Source organism: Maylandia zebra, linkage group LG12 (genome assembly GCF_041146795.1).
Source record: "Maylandia zebra isolate NMK-2024a linkage group LG12, Mzebra_GT3a, whole genome shotgun sequence".
NCBI lineage: Eukaryota > Metazoa > Chordata > Actinopteri > Cichliformes > Cichlidae > Maylandia > Maylandia zebra.
The window spans coordinates 14,808,265-14,824,393 of NC_135178.1; the positions used below are offsets into that span (position 1 = coordinate 14,808,265).

Genomic DNA, 16,129 nt, shown 5'->3' on the forward strand with positions numbered 1-16,129 from the left:
AGTGTTAATTTAAACATTGATCTAGGGATTTCCACCCATTTAACACGTTATTTTATTATATTTTATTTTATTTTTTATTTTATACATTTTATTTCGTGATGTGATGTGAGCGCAGGTGCAACCCAACAGGCCCCAAACGTTCCTGGCAGCAAGTAAAAATGAAATATAAAAATATAGTCCAAACAGGTAAGGTGTAATTGTATTATGAGCCATAGTGCTTGGTCTGTTTGTCCTATGTAAATCAATTGCAGTTAGAGGCTACATTAATTTCCCCTCTGTAAGCACTTATTGAAATTATCTGAGCACATTACAAGTACATATTTGCTTACTCTGTATGCTCAAATGTGACCCGTTATAGCCAACAGAAAAAAAAAGCGGAGGCCCGAAAAACAGGTGGGGGTCCTCCACCACCACCACTCACAGAGGCTGAGCAGTTGGCTTCCACATTTGTGATAATGTTGGCAGCATCACATATGATCTTCACAGTGCAGAGAACACAAATTAGCATCCATTACTATAATGAAATAATTTGTTAGTTTGAAATGCTACAGGGAACTATGTACCTGTACATTAATGCTGTGGAAAGACTTCCTGTTCACATAGTCTCCTTCATTTACTGAAGGAGCAATGATTGGAATGTGAGTGCCATCTATACAGCCAATCACGCCTGGGAACCGTGAGAATAAATGTAAAATTTAAGTAGTAGTTCAAATATCACCACATCATGGATTAAGTTTCGTTCATCCTGATACCTGCAATTTTGTGGAATCCCTCTTTGATAAATCTTGTGGGTCTATGACCGGGGAACACCACAAACGAGTACACGAGACGTTTCAGTGCAACTGTAACATTCCTGACTGCCCGACAGACGGTAGCCTTGGAAACGTGCTCAGCGTCACCAATATTATACAGAAAGCTCCCGTTTGCAAAAAACCGAAGTGCAATACAAATAATATGTACAGAACTGAGAGGATGTCCGCGATGTGTCACATGAGCAATATTAGGCCTGAGGATGTTATTCAAATAAATTATAGATTGTGCTGAAAAACGGTAACGTTCACACAGAAAATCATCAGGAAATGATAAAATGTCCGAACGCGCTCTAATCACTCTCTCCCGGCGGAGAGCTCTGCTTTGAATTTGGGCTTCAACATCTACTGGCTCTTCAAGGAAGGGGCACGCCATGTCTGACACTTCCTACAGTCAGGTTTCCGGAGAAAGTCAGGGTTAGTTGAAGTAAACCTGCTAGGGGGCAGGTTAGCTTCACGGAGTGTGTCGGCATAGTAACTCACTCAGAATGAATCTAAACTTGCTTTGTGAAACCAAAAACCCAGAGTTTTCGTTAACTCAGGGTATACTTACTCAGAGTTTGCACTAAACCGGCTTCCTGAAATAGGGCCCAGGTGCATCAATCTCCCATGCCACGGCATCGTAGACCACGCCCCACCATAATATAACTTTTTTTCATTCTTGCATGGCTTGTGGTGTCACTGCTGTGTAGTTTTTTTCTATGGACCATATTTTAGAAATGATTGTCAAAAAAAATATTCTCTGTTTGTATCCCCCAGCTCGCTTTTCATTCAGTTACTTCCCAAGACGCATCCTCCAACTTTTGTAAGTCAAAGTGATCAGATTTTATTATGTCATGATATATCATATCATGCACATTTGTAAACCTTCTGAGACTAACCCCCCTCCTAAAGCTTCTTCAATATGTGCGCCTTCACTCTGATGGATTAAGCTCAATATCGTGTGAAATGTTTTTTACTCAGTGGCGATTTACTTGAGTTCAGTTCAGTTTTATTTATACAGCGCCAAGTCACAACAATAGTTGTCTCAAGTTGGTTTACAGTGCAAAATAAAGACTCTAACAATCAGAGGACACTTAGCGACAGTAGGGAGGAAAAACTCTCTTTTAACAGGGCTGTTACATTAATGAATATACTCAGGGGATAAACCACTGTGAAAAATACAAACTTAACTGTGCAATATTCTTTAACTATGCAATGTTTCCAAGGACTATTTCACTGTGCGACAACCACATTTTTCACTGTTCACGCTTACATACAGCCTTGTGTATATACTACAGGTGGGCCATGTATATGGATACACTGTAATAACATGGGAATGGTTTGTGATATTAAAGTCCTGTTTGTGGCACATTAGTTTATGTGAGGGGGCAAACTCCTCAAGATGGGTGGTGACCATGGTGGCCAATTAGAAGTCGGCCATCTTGGATACAACTTTTGTTTTTTCAATAGAGATTGACAGACCACGTGACTTTCGCGCATTGCATTGTGGGTACATGTGGCAACAACATCAAGACACTGCATCAAACACTAGCATTTCCAGCACCGGTAATCATTAATTCTGCGGTTTTAATCCCTACTTTCATTTTATTTGCCCCAAAAACAGTTATGTACAAAACAACGGAGAACACGGCAGGTCCGTACAAAGACAGACTTGACGAAAAGGAAAAAAAAAAAAAAGTACGAGGAAAAAAATCAAAGGAGTGAAAGGGTCAGACCCATACGAGCATACAGAGTGGAGTAAGGACGATAGCGTGCTGCCCAACTTTCATCACGCACATATTTATTATTATATGATCCTGAGTGAAGTGTGAGTCCCTACACTCACAAAATGTTTAATAACTTCAGATCCCTGCAACAAGCCCAGGTCCAGTTTACTTGATTTGGACTATTCCATTTCACCGCTGTTGTTACATTTTTTTTCTTCATCTCCTGTACAGGCCAACGCAATCTATTTGTTGTTTCAGGTTGTAGTATTACACAACATTTTCAGATCTAATAGAAAAAAAGAGTGTTTTGTAATTAATTCAATGTTTCTGTATTTATAAATGGCATTATGTGAATGTGTGTGAATGTGTGTGTGAATGGGTGGATGACTGGATATGTAAAGTGCTCTGGGGTCCTTAGGGACTAGTAAAGCGCTATATAAATACAGGCCATTTACCATTTTTACCATTATTGTTTCACTCTATTATAGAATCTTACAAGAAACAGGCAAAATTGTATTCCATCATGCTTTGTTAGCAGCTTTGGTGAAAAACAAATCAACAATGAAAAAAAAAAACATATTCAAAAACAGTTATTCATCACTTGTTTCAATACAACACTTGGGAACATATATGCGTGACTTTTCGCTTTTCGTGGCTGTTTTGATATCGCTCTCTCTCTCTTAACCAATCGCTGTGGTAGCAGCTTTAAACTTGGTATGACCCAGGTTGATAGAGGGCGCCCAGTCTGGATCGCATTCCAGCATTTTGTAGGCTGGTTTTTCTATAAAACACATCAAAAAATTGGCAAACATTAGCCCGCAAAGCCACAGTGAACAAAGCAGCATAGCGCGACGAATTCAATTCAAATCAATATAAGACTTATTTGTAACCTACATCAGCAATTATGTTACGATAAATTACGTAATAACTACAACAGAAAACTTACCTTTGTGGAAATGTTTGGAGCAGACTAACATGTGAGCAGTGTTGGGGAGTAACGGAATACATGTACCGCCGTTACGTATTTAAAATACAAAATATGAGTAACTGTATTCCGTTACAGTTACCGTTTAAGTGATCCACTAATCAATTTTATGTAACATAAAACATCATTATAGTAATGTTTAAAATTAGGTTTTTCGTTACTGTATTTGCATTTGTGAAAATAAAATTTAGCTAAGATAACTAACAAGTTTATTATAAAGTAAACATCTTCTTTTTTTTTTGCCTTCGAAAGAAACAAAATACAACATTTTCCCATTTCACAGTAAAGTCTTTATATAGATGTCCAGCAATGAATCTACTGAAGTCTTTCCAAAATGTTCTAGCATATGAACAGATCCAGAAGAGGTGTTGCACAGTCTCAGGATGGCTTCCACAAAATCCACAGTTCACATTTATGTCCCTTTTGAACTTTGTCATGTAATGATTAGCAGGATACAATTTATGCAGTATTTTAAATGAAACTTCCTTCACTTTATTCGTTACCAGATACTTGTTAGGAATTGTCCATACTCTTTTCCAGTTAATGTCACTGACAAAGAAATTCCAATAAGAGACCACATGTGGGATACCACAAATGTCACATGACAACCTTTAGGGCATTAGAGTTGACGTCACGCCGCAATGCATTATGGGAGAGCAGCACCATTTTAGCAGGCCATGAATCACAACAAACACACTGTGTTGGAAGGAAGATTGCTACAAATCATACTTATATATATATATATATATATATATATATATATATATATATATATATATATAAAAAAACACCCAATACATGAGCGGGACACAGAAAGGAATTGGCAAGAATACCAGAGGCGCAAAACACCAGCTACTGGTAGACAGAACAATCAGCCGAGACTGCAAGACCAGACTGACAAACCTGTGCACTGCCTGGATTGATTACAAGAAGGCCTATGACTCAATGCCCCACAGCTGGATACTGGAATGCCTAGAATTGTACAAGATCAATGGGACCCTAAGAGCCTTCATCAGGAACTCAATGGGGATGTGGCGTACAACACTAGAGGCCAACTCCAAGCCCATAGCACAAGTCACCATCAAGTGCGGGATCTACCAAGGAGATGCTCTGTCCCCACTGCTGTTCTGCATAGGCCTGAACCCCCTCAGTGAGATCATTAACAAGACTGGCTACGGATACCGACTATGGAACGGAGCAGTTGTCAGCCACCTCCTGTACATGGATGACATCAAGCTGTATGCCAAGAGTGAACGAGACATCGATTCACTGATCCACACTACCAGGCTATACAGCAATGACATTGGAATGTCGTTCGGACTGGAGAAGTGTAGTCGGATGGTATCAAAGAGAGGGAAGGTAGTCAGAACTGAGGGGATTGAACTACCAGAAGGCAACATTGCAGACATAGAGGACAGTTACAAGTACCTGGGGATCCCGCAGGCAAATGGGAACCATGAAGAGGCCGCTAGAAAGGCTGCAACCACCAAGTACCTGCAGAGGGTCAGGCAAGTCCTGAGGAGTCAGCTGAATGGTAAGAACAAGATCCGGGCCATCAACACGTACGCCCTGCCCGTGATCAGGTACCCTGCTGGGGTAATAGGCTGGCCAAAGGAGGAGATAGAAGCCACTGACATAAAGACAAGAAAGCTCCTTACCATGCATGGAGGGTTTCACCCCAAGTCCAGCACCCTGAGGCTGTACGCTAAGCGCTAAGGAAGGGGGCCGGGGACTGGTGAGTGTCAGCACCACAGTCCAGGATTTGACAAGGTACATCCAAGAATACATTGGGAAGATGGCCCCAACTGACCGAGTGCTCAGTGAATACCTCAGGCAGCAGAAACCCAAGAAAGAGGAGGGAGACGAGGAACCATCATGGAAGGACAGGCCCCTGCACGGTATGTACCACCGGCAGATAGAGGAGGTGGCTGATATCCAGAAATCCTACCAGTGGCTGGACAAAGCTGGACTGAAAGACAGCACAGAGGCACTAATCATGGCAGCACAAGAACAAGCTCTGAGTACAAGATCCATAGAGGCTGGGGTCTATCACACCAGGCAAGACCCCAGGTGCAGGCTGTGTAAAGATGCCCCAGAGACAATCCAGCACATAACAGCAGGGTGCAAGATGCTAGCAGGCAAGGCATACATGGAACGCCATAACCAAGTGGCCGGCATAGTGTACAGGAACATCTGTGCCGAGTATAACCTGGAAGTCCCGAGGTCAAAATGGGAGATGCCCCCAAGGGTGGTGGAGAATGACCGAGCTAAGATCCTGTGGGACTTCCAGATACAGACGGACAAAATGGTGGTGGCTAACCAACCGGACATAGTGGTGGTAGACAAACAGAAGAAGACGGCCGTAGTGATCGATGTAGCGGTTCCGAATGACAGCAATATCAGGAAGAAGGAACACGAGAAGCTGGAGAAATACCAAGGGCTCAGAGAAGAGCTCGAGAGGATGTGGAGGGTGAAGGTAACGGTGGTCCCCGTGGTAATCGGAGCACTAGGTGCGGTGACTCCCAAGCTAGGCGAGTGGCTCCAGCAGATCCCGGGAATAACATCGGAGATCTCTGTCCAGAAGAGCGCAGTCCTGGGAACAGCTAAGATACTGCGCAGGACCCTCAAGCTCCCAGGCCTCTGGTAGAGGACCCGAGCTTGAAGGATAAACCGCCCGCAGGGGCGTGCTGGGTGTTTTTTATATATATATACACACATATATATATATATATATATATATATATATATATATATATATATATATATATATATATATATTCACATATATATATAATATATATATTGTGGCGAGCTCAGACAAGGAGGAGACGGAGGTATCGTTTGGTCTTGCTTCCCGTGAGCTAGCCAGGGAGCACAGCCGTTTATTGACATCTGCAGAAGAACACTGCCGCTAGCTAACTGCTCAGCGCGGCAACAGCACAGCAACAACAACACACAGGGCGCCCTCTGACCCCGGAAGGACACACCGTCGCAGCGAGAAGGCGTCACCCGTTACTATGGTAACATAAACAAAACATAACTGTACAAACAGAACCCCGAACAGCCCTGACCCGCTACACAGCCCCCACCTAAGGGGTCAGTCGTCCCCGACGACCCCATTGCCCCACACAAAGTCCTGCAAATGTCCAGGTGCCTTCTTTTGGCGCACCGGCCGGTCACGACCGGCGGGGGAAAAGTCACTCGGGTCAGAACATGGGGTGCCACCACTATCCCCTGCCCCGGCGTCTGCCGGAGCGAGCGATCGGTATGGTGAGAGCCTGTCCCGGTGCAACACCACCATGGGCCCGCTCCTCCTGTCGCAGGCAGTAGCGGCACTCAACGACTACGCAGGGCCGTCTGGAGAGGGCATCAGCATTGCCATGCTGTCGACCTGCCCGATGCTGGATCTCGAAGTCATAGGACTCCAGCCAGCGGGCCACCTGCCCTTCTGGGTGTTTGAAGTTCAGGAGCCAAGTCAGAGATGCATGGTCAGTGCGCAGGAGGAACCGGCAGCCGTGCAGATATGGTTGGAAGTGCCGCACCGCTAGCACTACGGCCAGCAGCTCCCGCCGCGTCACGCAGTAGTTCCCCTCGGCTCGCCCCAAGGCACGACTGAAGTACGCCACCACCCGTTCTCCAGCCTCGTCCTGCTGGGAAAGGACCGCCCTGACTCCTACATTGCTAGCATCAGTGTCTACAATGAAAGGTTGCCGGGCATCGGGGTAGGCCAGGACTGGGGCTCTGGTGAGGGCCTCCTTCAGCTGTGCAAAAGCAGCAGCACAGGCCTCCCCCCAGCCAAACAGCTGTCCCTTGTCAGTCAGGCGGTGGAGGGGGCTGGCCATCGTCACGAACCCCTTGATGAACCAAAGGTAGTAGGAGGCTAGGCCCAGGAAGCTCCGCAGTTCTTGGACGTTCGAGGGAGTCGGCCAGTCCCGGACCGCAGCCACTTTTGCGGGGTCAGTGGCGACACCTCGAGCGCTGATCACATGGCCCAAGAACGTGGTCTCTCTCGCCAACAGCCGGCATTTTGCGGGGTTGAGCCGCAGCCCAGCTCGTCGGATGGCACTCAAGACCTCGCTCAGATGAGACAGTGCACTGTCGAAGTCGCCACCGTGCACCAACAGGTCATCCAGGTACACAACGCAGCGGCTACGAGGGATATCCACGAGCACCCTCTCCATCAGCCTCTCAAACGTCGCTGGTGCATTGCAGAGCCCAAATGGCATGACCCTGAACTGCCACAGCCCCTGTCCAATGGTGAATGCAGTCTTAGGTCTTGCGTCAGGGGCTAGCTCCACCTGCCAGTAACCGCTGCGTAGGTCGAGGGAGCTGAACCAACTAGAGCCGGTAACGTAATCTAGGGCATCGTCGATCTGCGGCAGCGGGTACGAGTCCTTCTTGGTGACTGCATTGAGACGGCGAAAGTCCACGCAGAACCTCGGGCTGCCATCCTTCTTCCCCACCAGAACCACGGGTGCCGCCCATGGGCTATTGGACGGCTCGATCACCCCAGCCGCAGCCATCTCACGGATCTTCTCTTCCGCTACCTGCCGTTTTGAGAGGGGCAGCCGGTGTGGGCGCAGACAGATGGGCTGAGCAGAGCCGGTGTCGATGGTGTGCTGGACCAGACTCGTCTGCCTACAGGGAGTGCAGAATTATTAGGCAAATGAGTATTTTGTCCATATCATCCTCTTCATGCATGTTGTCTTACTCCAAGCTGTATAGGCTGGAAAGCCTACTACCAATTAAGCATATTAGGTGATGTGCATCTCTGTAATGAGAAGGGGTGTGGTCTAATGACATCAACACCCTATATCAGGTGTGTATAATTATTAGGCAACGTCCTTTCCTTTGGCAAAATGGGTCAAAAGAAGGACTTGACAGGCTCAGAAAAGTCAGAAATAGTGCGATATCGTGCAGAGGGATGCAGCAGTCTCAAAATTGCAAAGCTTCTGAAGCGTGATCATCGAGCAATCAAGCGTTTCATTCAAAATAGTCAACAGGGTCGCAAGAAGCGTGTGGAAAAACCAAGGAGCAAAATAACTGCCCATGAACTGAGAAAAGTAAAGCGTGCAGCTGCCAAGATGCCACTTGCCACCAGTTTGGCTATATTTCAGAGCTGCAACATCACTGGAGTGCCCAAAAGCACAAGGTGTGCAATACTCAGAGACATGGCCAAGGTAAGAAAGGCTGAAAGACGACCACCACTGAACAAGACACACAAGCTGAAACGTCAAGACTGGGCAAAGAAATATCTCAAGACTAATTTTTCTAAGGTTTTATGGACTGATGAGTGTGAGTCTTGATGGGCCAGATGGATGGGCCCGTGGCTGGATTGGTAAAGGGCAGAGAGCTCCAGTCCGACTCAGCAAGGTGGAGGTGGAGTACTGGTTTTGGGCTGGTATCATCTTAGATGAGCTTGTGGGGCCTTTTCGGGTTGAGGATGGAGTCAAGCTCAACTCCCAGTCCTACTGCCAGTTTCTGGAAGACACCTTCTTCAAGCAGTGGTACAGGAAGAAGTCTGCATCCTTTAAGAAAAACATGATTTTCATGCAGGACAATGCTCCATCACACGCGTCCAAGTACTCCACAGCGTGGCTAGCAAGAAAGGGTATAAAAGAAGAAAAACTAATGACATGGCCACCTTGTTCAGCGGATCTGAACCCCATTGAGAACCTGTGGTCCATCATCAAATGTGAGATTTACAAGGAGGGAAAACAGTACACCTCTCTGAACAGTGTCTGGGAGGCTGTGGTTGCTGCTGCACGCAATGTTGATGGTGAACAGATCAAAACGCTGACAGAATCCATGGATGGCAGGCTTTTGAGTGTCCTTGCAAAGAAAGGTGGCTATATTGGTCGCTGATTTGTTTTTGTTTTGTTTTTGAATGTCAGAAATGTATATTTGTGAATGTGGAGATGTTATATTGGTTTCACTGGTAAAAATAAATAATTGAAATGGGTATATATTTGTTTTTTGTTAAGTTGCCTAATAATTATGCACAGTAATAGTCACCTGCACACACAGATATCCCCCTAAAATAGCTAAAACTAAAAACAAACTAAAAACTACTTCCAAAACCATTCAGCTTTGATATTACTGAGTTTTTTGGGTTCACTGAGAACATGGTTGTTGTTCAATAATAACATTATTCCTCAAAAATAGAACTTGCCTAATAATTCTGCACTCCCTGTACAGTCTTTGTCACTGGCGGCAAAGATGTCCACATTCTCGTGCAGGTAATATATATATATATATATATATATATATATATATACATATATTAGGGGTGCAACGATACACAAAATTCACGGTTCGGTTCGGTTCGATACTTTGGTGTCACGGTTCGATATTTTTTCGATACAAAAAAAATGTTCATGCCTTTTTAATTTGTCATTTATTAAAATTATAAATATATATTTTAACTCAAAAGTACAGTTTTTAAATTTAATGTTGCTGAAACAAAAGTAATTAAAAAAATTAATATATCTCAGGGCTCTCAAAATTTCAAAATCCCTGGTAGCCCTTCGGGCAGGGACTCTTCAGTTTTTGGTAGCCCAAAATAAATGTAAGTAGCCCGAATAAAAAAGAGAGCAATTTTTTGATTGATGTTTTGTTTCCTTTACAATATTATACTTTAATGTATAATATTGTAAAGGAAACAAAACATTAATCAAAAAATTGTTGAAAAACAAATTACAACATTGTATAAAAATTACAATCATCAACTCAAATACTTGGTTCTAATTGAACAGAAATTTCTATGAACTTGTAAGAACTGTGTAGGACATGAATCAGTCTGTGTCAGATCCTGAATTTGAAATTTCCGCTGAAGTCACGGGTAAGAAACAAGTGGAACCAAGATCTAGGCCATTTGCTTTTTGAAGTTTGCAAAGACTGCTAAATTTTGCCAGTGGTAGTTCACTCTTTGCAACATAGTACGCTGTTATAAACAGATTTTTCAGGTTTATTTTTAGTATGTTATTTGCAATTGGTGTTTGTTCTGGGAAAGATATTGCAGACTGAGCAATAATGCATTTCTTGCATTTCTCATGGCTTCTAATGGGGGCCTTTCTTAAAATGACTGGTCCCAGTAACAAAGGCGCTTGTCGACTCAGAAATCGAGAGAAAACCAACAACACACCCGGCAGAACATTATGTTATTTACACGGGTGCACATAAGTGGTCCGCAGGTGCGCATTCGCTGTCAAAATAAAAGACGCGCACCAGATAAGAAGTTGCAACGCGCGTTTGCGTCCATATAAAAAGCACTGTTTTTGTCCGCTAGAGTGGGATTTTCACGGCACATTCTGCACCACATCTCTGTGCGTTCATCATTTGTTTGAAGCCAGCTCACCTCCTGCAACCACTTTTCCGAGAATACGCGCTTCTTTTGTGGTTCGGACTCCTTCTGACATTTCTTTGGAGGTAGAGGAACACCAAAGTAATTGCTTAAAGGAGCTTCTTCGACATCTTTAAGAGTTTTAAACAAATGTCTGTCCTCCTCCAGAAAATCTTATGTATGCAAACACGCGTTGCAACTTCATATCTTGTGCGCGTTTTTGGGGGGTTTTTTGACAGCGAATGCGCACCTGCAGACCACTTATGTGCAGCCCCAGTTATATAGCTCGTCATATTGCAGCCACAGAAATTCTTTTGTCCATGAAACCATAAAGCTGCACTTTCTTTTTGCCTTATAGTCTGATTTGTCATAACTTTTCCGTTTTGTGGTAAGCTTTTCTTTGGCTGTCACTTCTTCACCCTGACTTGTCTTATTTGGCTCTGCTTTTACACACACACACATAACGGTCAGCGATTCTCTGCGCGATCAACCTCTCATATGTTTAAGCTTGCTGCGGGAGATTTCACTTGTCATGTTTGCATAGTAAGCTAACGATTGATAAGACGATGTCAGAGGAATTGGTGCGCAAATTATCATCACTCACCAATCAGTGCTGTCGCTCTCTATACACAGTTCGCGCGATTGCAAAGTGAAAGCAAAAAACAAGCGCAAATTCAAATGCGATTTCAATATGTCACATATTGACAGTGGCTCACCGATGCCAATGACATAATTACCCAGCTACATTTCCGAAAGAATGCAAAAGCATTGACATATATTTTTCCTTCCTACAATAGCCCGACGGGCAGGGCAGAGATAGATTTTGGTAGCCCGACTGGAAAAATCGCTAGCCCCGGGACATCGGGCTAGCGATTTTGCAAGCCCTGTATCTGATTGAGGAATCACTCATCTTTGGAAAAGAGAGTTTATTACAGAGAAATGTCTCTTTCCAAAATAAAAGCTATACTATACGCTTCTTCTGGGCTATATTCTCAGCAGCATATTGTAGCGGGTCAGGGCTGTTCGGGGTTCTGTTTGTACAGTTATGTTTTGTTTATGTTGCCATAGTGACGGGTGACGCCCTCTCGCTGCGACAGTGTGTTCTTCTGGGGTCAGAGGGCGCCTTGTGTGTTGTTGTTGTTGTTGCTGTGCGGTTGCCGCGCTGAGCAGTTAGCTAGCGGCAGTGTTCTTCTGCAGATGTCAATAAACGGCTGTGCTCCCTGGCTAGCTCACGGGAAGCAAGACCAAACGACACCTCCGTCTCCTCGTTGTCTGAGCTCGCCACATTGGTGTCAGAAGTGGGATGATGGTGGCACCCCATGTTCTGACCCGAGTGACTTTTCCCCCGCCGGTCGTGACCGGCCGGTGCGCCAAAAGAAGGCACCTGGACATTTGCAGGACTTTGTGTGGGGCAATGGGGTCGTCGGGGACGACTGACCCCTTAGGTGGGGGCTGTGTAGCGGGTCAGGGCTGTTCGGGGTTCTGTTTGTACAGTTATGTTTTGTTTATGTTACCATAGTAACGGGTGACGCCTTCTCGCTGCGACGGTGTGTCCTTCCGGGGTCAGAGGGCGCCCTGTGTGTTGTTGTTGCTGTGCGGTTGCTGCGCTGAGCAGTTAGCTAGCGGCAGTGTTCTTCTGCAGATGTCAATAAACGGCTGTGCTCCCTGGCTAGCTCACGGGAAGCAAGACCAAACGATACCTCCGTCTCCTCCTTGTCTGAGCTCGCCACAATATTAAACATATCAGGTCCCCATAAGGAGAATCATGTGCTAACGGCTGTCTAAATGACTCGGGTAAAGTTTGTAGCATGCATGCTTGTTGTTTTTTGTGCTTCCACTTGTCTTTGCACTAGGATGATGTCGGCGTAAATGTGCAGTCATATTCGTTGTGTTCCCACTAGTGCTGTCAGCGTTAATCTCGTTGAAATGACGTTAACGCCACAACACGGCAAATCTCCGTTAACGAGCTACCCCTGCGTGGGGCTAGACGGCCAACACGTTAACGAGCTAACTGTGCTAACACACTAGTTCCCACCCATGTAATTGAGCATTGCATGGCACATCCAACATACTGTTTTACTTTAGTCCATGACGCGCTTACCTTCAGGGTCATACCTCACATGAAAACCAAAATAATTCCAAACGCCAGATCTGAATGAGGGTGGGGGAGGTTCAATTTGCCATGTTGCAAGGAGAGCTTAACTTCTGTCTCGCTAGCTTGCCCTGCGCTCTTCCTTCTGACAATGCTGTCTGTGTTGAATGCTCAGTGGATCTGCGCTCGACAGTGCAGCCTAGGCGGAGTAGTCGAACGCAGATTCACTGAGCGCTCAACACAGACAGCATCATCAGAAGGAAAGTTGATAAAATAAATTACAAATTTTGTATTGTTCATACATATGCGTACCGAACCGAAAGCACTGTATCGAACGGTTCAATATCGATACGAGTATCGTTGCACCCCTAATATGTATATGTGTATATATATATATATATATATATGTGTGTGTGTGTGTGTGTGTGTGTGTGTGTGTGTGTGTGTGTGTATAAACTTTGTATTTCAGTTTGTGATGATTGTGTTCTCTTTGTGATTACAGGAGCTGTCCTCACATACCCAGGATCTGAAGCAGACAGATCATCCAACATCTTCACATGTTAACTGCAAAATTAACTGATGAAAACAGTACAAAGGTTAAAGTACCACATGTGCTGTCAGTGAAAGCTGCAGCTCTTTTATTGATAAAGTTAAAGACAAAAAGTCAAAAGGATTAATCACCCCTATAACTGTGTCACTATATATCAGCATTAACAGGACCTCAGTTAGGTGTTTCAGAGAGCTGCTCATCTCAGACCTGCACATCTTCCGTTTTAAACACTCGATGTACTCAGCTGCATGATGAGCACATTTGATTTTCTCTGACACAATTAAATAAAACCTGATGAAGGTCAAAGGTCGTCACTTGTGATCAAACTTGTGATCTGGAATTTTTCACAGTTTTTTGAAGATAGTGTGTTATTTACTATAAAGTAATTCAGAGTTATTCATACCATAGTAACCAGAGAGGATCATATATTTTTAAATATATAACTTTCTACAGGACTGAATATAATATCTTTATGTAAAAGTCCGGAGCCTCTGGGGAGTAACTGAGTATTTATAACATTACACAAACCAAAGGTCTCCATCACAGTGTTCATGAAATGCTGGGTGTATCCATGTCCTGGGGCAGGCCTACGGAGGAGTGCTGAAGATTTCCCTGTGAGTGAGCTGCTTGTGAAGATCATGAGTCCTGCTTGATCAATGCGATGAGCGTCAGTCTTCCTGGTGTTTCTCAAATGAAGCCTCTCTCAGTGGGTCAACAGAACTTCTGGCACAGGACAGCTGTGATGAAAGAAAGGGAAGAAGTTTCTCCAAACCTCTGGACCCCAGAAACCCAGCTTAGTCCTCATGGTCTCCCTCACTAGTTTCTCCCCAGGGTGAATGTAGCTGTTGATATAATATGGACTCTCTGTAAATCGGCTGTATTTGTATAGCGCTTTACTAGTCCCTAAAGACCCCAAAACACTTTACACAACCAGTCATCCACCCATTCACACACTGGTGATGGCAAGCTACATTGTAGCCACAGCCACCCTGGGGCGCACTGACAAAGGCGAGGCTGCCGGACACTAGCGCCACCGGGCCCTCTGACCACCACCAGTAGGCAATGGGTGAAGGGTTTTGCCCAAGGACACAACGACCGAGACTGTCCAAGCTGGGGCTCCTCTCTGTCCAAAATGTGAACATTGGCATCCTCGAAAGAGTGTCCTCCAAGCGCATGGCACAACATAGAAGAGCCACCTCCACAGGACAAGACTCAGCAGTCCATCTGCATCTTAAGGATAAAGGACACTCTTTCGAGGATGCCAATGTTCACATTTTGGACAGAGAGGACAGGTGGTTTGAAAGAGGAGTGAAAGAAGCCATCTATGTCCACTGTGAGCGACCTTCTTTGAACAGAGGCGGTGGTTTACGACACCAACTCTCTGCCATCTATAATCCAGTTTTGAGATCCCTTCCCAGACGCCTTAACGCCCACTCACATCCTGGGCCATCTGATCTCAGGAATTCGCATGATAAGGTGGGGCCAGGTTTCACAATGAACTCACCCAAAACTCTGGCTGATTGGGACCCACACCCAGTTTCACACCTTGGCTCAGGCGATTAGAGGATCATCAGGGGATCCTTTTGTCCCTCTGTGGGGGGAAACTCCCACTAGGTTTATATCTGGGACTCTCCACCATTTGACCTTAGAACTGAAGAAGCTTCTCGGATGAGAGGTGAAACGTCTTCAAGTAACTTAAAGAAGTCCAGACGCTTTTCTTTGCAAGCTCCTTTGACTACGATGACCTGGATGACTGAGAACCTTCACAGACAAAGGACAGCATTACATTTTTAATATTAACAGTAACTCTGGGCCTCTGTGGAGTATATAGCTGATCTTATCGCTTTCTAAAAATGGATAACAAAACGTAAGGAGTGCTGAATCCTTCAATAATACAGAGTATTAGAGTATGCTAGCGGCTAATCTAGCAAACGAATTAACAACAGAGTGATTTTAGATGTTGTAGAACTATAAGATGTTAAGCTGTGTGTCTTTTTCATAACAGTGACATGGTTGTATTTACCTTAATCGAACGAGTAGTCAGTCGCGGTAAACCCATCAGCAAATAAACTGGAGCAGACGGGCTACGTAAAAAGTGTAGGGGGGCGTGGTTGAGGTCAGGTCCAGCGGGTGTGTGGGCGGGAGCGTGACACAGTCGCTCCACCTCAAGTCACTACTGGCAGACTCTGGCTCCAAAAATGCAAGATGGCAGCCTCCATATGCGGGGTATTTTGGCTTCATTTTTGCACAATGGGAGGAGGCACTGTCGCGTCGTCCATGTTTTCTACAGTCATTGGCGGCAACTCTACACTGTAACAACCATAAAGTGCAGGCCATAACCACTGTGCCAACGGTTATTTATGACCGTGACGATTGTTGATTTCATTCACGTTACAAATAACTTATTAGAATAATTAAAAAAAAAAATAATCCTTTTAGATTAATTCAAAACCTTCAACTAAAGAAATGCATTCATCCTTTTCCTCGCGCAATTATTTTTCGATCCATTAGATGGCGCAGTATCTTCACAGTAGGATTCAATCGCCGGCAAACTCCGGTAATTGAGTCACTGATGTTGGAACTTTACTGTTTTTTTTCTTGAAAATTACATAGTTAAAACTATCTTTTAAAAAGGAGAAAAA

At 44.7% G+C, this 16,129-nt stretch overlaps 1 long non-coding RNA gene across 2 annotated transcripts in view; it reads left to right on the plus strand.

The window, feature by feature from the left end:
* The window catches only part of LOC143421465 (uncharacterized), a 75,188-nt gene extending 61,077 nt beyond the window's left edge, over positions 1-14,111 (plus strand). For both annotated transcript variants that reach the window (XR_013101123.1, XR_013101122.1), the window contains exon 3: positions 13,440-14,111. This is a non-coding gene — a long non-coding RNA (uncharacterized LOC143421465). The remainder of the gene's footprint in view (positions 1-13,439) is intronic.
* Positions 14,112-16,129: the final 2,018 nt, after the last annotated feature.